General features: G+C 36.1%; 1 non-coding gene across 1 annotated transcript; it reads right to left on the bottom strand.

Annotated features, from left to right (window-relative positions):
- Positions 1–4462: 4462 nt before the first annotated feature.
- LOC127747291 (small nucleolar RNA R71) lies at positions 4463–4570 on the bottom strand. Its single transcript, XR_008009091.1, has one exon. It is a non-coding gene; the product is annotated as a small nucleolar RNA R71 (small nucleolar RNA).
- Between the last annotated feature and the right edge of the window lie 473 nt (positions 4571–5043).

Below are 5043 nucleotides of genomic sequence, written 5' to 3'. Positions count from 1 at the left end.
TTTTTCCTTGTTTTTATTCTTTTGATATATGTGGTGGATAACATATATACGAGAGATCAATGCATATGATTAAGGTATTGAATGCAGGAATATGTGCTTAACTATCTTTTTCATATTTTTACAAAAATATACAATACCCAATTCCCAAACCAAGTATTTTCCAAACCCAATTTCTCCATACTTAAATCATTCATTCTCTCACTAGTCTAAACTAACCAAGGATTCAAATTAAGGACATTTATTCTTTTTCGCTTAGAGCTAGTGATGTGCTAAAATAAAGAATAAATGGGGTTAAATAGGCTCAACATTGGTTTGCAAAGGATGATGAAAGGTTAAGGTCATATGGGTATGTGAGTTTTAGTGAAACGAAGGCATCAATCACATAAATGCATACATACATCAAACAATGAAAATATAGAATCAAGCAAGAAAAATATCACAATATTAGAGAGAACAACACACACCAAATCAAACTAATGGTTGATAAGATGCAACCAATCAATAGGCTCAAAATCTCACTAGGCTTGTGTGTTCTAGCTCTAAAACTATCTTCCAAAGTAAATTTCTTCAAGTAAGTTCAAAAATTTTAATTCAAATTAGTGAAATACCCTAAAAGAGTTTCTTGGAAAGGAAATCATCACTTCAACCAAGTAGTGGTAAAATATGCACAAACTCTAACTATAATGCAATCTATCATGCAAATGACTAACTACAAAAGAAAATTGTAGTTTGGTGTTGGTGAAAGGAGTAGTTACCCACAGAAGTCGGTCCTCGACCTCCCCACACTTAAAGATTGCACCGTCCTCGGTGCATGCAAAGAAGAGCAAGATGGCTTAGGGTAGGTTGCTACAACTGATGAGTTTCTTCAAAAGTTTGTGCGGAGGGACTTGTTTGTCGCCCCATTTAGAAGTTTTCCTTTCCCCTCCTTGTGGCCAGCCTGAAAGGAGAGAAATGAAAAGAAGATTAAACCAAAACAAAGGTCTCAAAGTAAATAGAACATAGGTGGGGCTAATGCCAGATAAGAGTGGGGTTCTCATGTAAGTGAGAAGACAATATAAGCGAATGGCATATCAATGGTGCAAGAATTGCAACAATGAGTAAGAAAAAGTGGGTCATGAAAGACAATGTGAGTTTATATCAATGTACAAATAACGCAAATATCAATAGAGATTAAGCATTGACCTAAAATTTTCATCAACTAATCAATATCAAATAAGTCACAAGGCACCAAAACAATGCAAGAAATAGTCAACAGTTGAGTAAGAAAATTCAATACCAATGGAAAAATAGCAAACTTAGAAAAGAAAATAAGAACAAGCAACAAAGTTAAAATGCAATAAATAAAAGAGAATAAAAGAGAATAAAGGTGAGAAGTGAAACTTTGAAAAGAGGGAGAAGGGGAGATAGAGAAAGGTGGGTGAGAAAAGATGAGAGAAGTGAGAAAAAGAGAGAGGGAGGGGAGAAAAGAAATAGGGGAAGGAAAGAAAGAAGAAGAAAAGAGGAAGAAAGAAATAAAGAAGAAGAGGGTAGAAAGAAGGAGCAGGGCAGTTGAGGATCCGGAGGCGACGCGCAAGAATAAACCACGCACGCACGCGAAAAGCAGAAAGAGGAAGTGACGCGTAAGCGTCCTCCACGTGTACGCGTGAGCTTAAGAAAATTGAAGTGACGCGTACGCGTCAGTCACGCATACACCTGGGCATAAATCGTGCCCAGCACACAGTAGCCACATGGATCCATCAGAAGTCTCTGGGTTTTGTACCAGGAAGCAGCAGCATCAAAATTTGGGCGTCGATGCGCACGCGTCTGTCACGCGTATGCGTGACAGCCCCTTTTTATATTTTATTTTATTTTCCTTAACAAAATCTTATTGAGAAACTAACAAGCTACCAAAGCAATGTAAAATGTTATTAAACAAGCTAAATCACAACTTAAACTGAATAAACCTAACTAAAAATAAAAATTCAACTTATTACTGATGCGTGAGCATCTTTCCTAGTGAATTTGCATTCAAATTGTTGAGTTTAATCAAGATTTAATTACCTTTAGCCACTATGAATGCTAATTTGAGTTGTTTGCAATTTCCGTTTATTTCAGGTAGCATTCGGATGGATTTGACGAAATTTTGTAGCAGAAAAGGAAGAAATCGAATTATGCTGTCAACCCCGACCTCCTTGCACTCAAATAGAAATAACTTGAGTTACAGAGATTCAATTGACGTTATTCTAGCAGCATTGGAAAGTTAACTTTCAGAGCTTTCCAACGATATTTAATAGTATACCTTTTTCTTCCATTTCGTTCTGCCTTCACGGTGCCAAACTTGGGATTCTCCAAGTTTGGCGCTACACACTCATCCCTCAAGAATACATTGCGGACATGCTCAAGCCAAACTTGAAGATGCACAAGCTTGGCGCCAGAAAGGATTTTCCAAGGAGTGCTTCACGTGTGGCTTCAAGCCAAACTTGAGGTTACTCAAGTTTGGCGCCACACTCAAACTTTCTAAGGAGTGCTTGCGGACAACTTCACGCCAAACTTGAAGATGCTCAAGTTTGGCACCAACTTAGTGAATCCAAGTGGTCCCCATTCATCCAAGACAATACTGCATGCAGAGCTACATTAATTTTGATTAAATTTTATTTTATTTTAAAATAGGAAAAGATATTAATTAGTTTTAGGAAATATAATTTACATTAATTAGAATTAGATATAAAAGGGAAAAGAATCAGCCCTTCGGGCTCATCTCATCTCATCTACCTCATTCCACAATTTACAGTTTTTCTGAATCCTAGTTTTCTTTCTGAACCATGAGCAACTAAACTTTCACCGTTAAGGTTAGGACCTCTATCTATTATATGGATTGATACTATTATTTTTCTATTTTAATTCATGTACAAATTTCTATTTCAATAATTGTTTTCATTCTTTATCTTATGAATTTGGTTAGAACGAAAGTATGACCCTTGTTCTAATTGAATTTTTGTATAACTTGGAAAAGCTCTTTACTTGAACAACAACTTGAAAATAAATTCTTCTAAATTTCTAATTATCTGGACTTAACAGGATAAGTAACATATAATCCTCTTATATTTGGGTAATTAGGGTTTTTGTGGCACATAACTAGAATTGAACTTCACCCTCTAATTGGAATTAAGTGATCAAGAAATTGGCGGTTGATGAAGGTTAGAGGAGACTAAAAAGGTCTAAGGAATTAGGGTTTAGTCACATATAGTTCGCCATGAATTGAATCTTGCATGATTAAAATAGTTAGTAAGAAAAGTCAATCTGAAAGATAGATATCTCTGAAGCCTTAACTGTTTCTCCATATATACTTCACAACCCGTTTACTGCTTGCTTTATTAATTTTCTGAATTTACTGTTTAATGCAATAGAGACCCAAACACTCTTTTCTGTTTGTCTAATTAAGTAAATCATTATATCATTGTTGCTTAGTCCATCAATCCTCGTGGGATCGATCCTCACTCACCTGAGGTAATACTTGGTACGATTCGGTGCACTTGCCGGTTAGTTTGTGGGTTATAAATTCTGCACCAAATTTTTGGTGCCGTTGCTGGGGATTGACTGTGATTGAAAACTATTAGTTGTTTGATTGCTTAGATTAGGCATTTTAGCTTTAATTTTACTTAATTTTGAACTTTAATTTTCAAAAATTTTTAGCTACTATTTTTCCGTAATTTCTGAAATTAAGTTTGGTGTCCCCTAGTTATTTTTATTTCAATTTTTCCTATTTATTTTTCTTAATAATTTCGAAATTTTCTGTCCTAATTTTACTTATAGTTTTTGAGTTTTATTGCTTAATTTATTTAGTTGCTTTATTTTATTTCTTTTACACAGGTTACCTCATTGGGAATTCTATGCACTCTAACGTAGAGATTCTCACTTTTTTCTTGTTCTCTGTCTGTTTTTTAGCAGGAACAGGGATAAGGAACCTCTTATAGATTTTGATTCTGAACCTGAAATGAATTTGAGGCGGCGTTTGCAACAAGCTAGACTTTACAATGCTAGTGAAAATCTGAGCATGGATTATAATCGTGATGTGAATGCCAATATGGAAAATCTGAATGAGAATGAGCAACCTAGAAGAGTGCTTGGCTCACACACTGCTCCCAATGCAGATCTCTATGGAAAAAGTATTGTGGTGCCTCCTATAGTTGCAAACAATTTTGAACTGAAGCTTCAGCTAGTCACTCTTGTGCAACGAAATTGCCAGTATCATGGACTTCCTCATGAAGACCCAAATTAGTTTATTTCTAATTTTTTGCAGATTTGTGATACTGTAAAGACTAACGGAGTGAATCCTGAGGTATACAAACTCATGCTCTTCCCATTTGCTGTGAGGGATATAGCAAAGCTGTGGTTGGACTCTCAACCGAAGGAGAGTCTGGATACTTGGGATAAGGTGGTCACTAGATTTCTGACTAAATTTTTCCCACCGCAAAAGCTGACTAAGCTAAGGGTGGAGGTTCAGACTTTCAGACAGAAGGATGGTGAGACACTTTATGAAGCCTAGGAGAGATTCAAGCTACTGACCAGGCAATGCCCTCCATACATGTTTTCTAAATGAACTCAGCTGGATATCTTTTATGAGGGCTTATGTGAAATGTCTAAGATGTGTTTAAATAATTCTGTAGGTGGTTCACTGTACATGAAGAAGACGCCAGAGGAGACTATTGAGCTTATTGAGTCGGTTGCTAACAACCAAAATTTATACTCATCTAACAGGAATCCTGTGAACTCTGGGACTCCTAAGAAGAAAAGCGTTTTGGAAGTAGAAGCTTTTGATGTTCTTCTTGCTCAGAACAAAATTTTGTCTCAGTAGATGAATTTGATTTCTCAACAATTGAGTGGGTTGCAGGTTTCAGTTATCAACACTCAAAATGCACCTCAAGAGGCCCCTTACGACATGACTGGTAGCTCTATGCAAGGTGAGAATTATGATTATGCTCAAACTTCTTTTGAATAGGTCAATTACATGAGGAATGCTCCTAGAAACCCCAATAATGATCCATACTCTAAGACCTATAATCA

The sequence above is a fragment of the Arachis duranensis genome, chromosome 4, assembly GCF_000817695.3.
Source record: "Arachis duranensis cultivar V14167 chromosome 4, aradu.V14167.gnm2.J7QH, whole genome shotgun sequence".
In the NCBI taxonomy this organism is placed as follows: domain Eukaryota; kingdom Viridiplantae; phylum Streptophyta; class Magnoliopsida; order Fabales; family Fabaceae; genus Arachis; species Arachis duranensis.
Note: the sequence above shows the minus strand (reverse complement) of the source record. Positions and strands in the feature narration are given on the sequence as shown.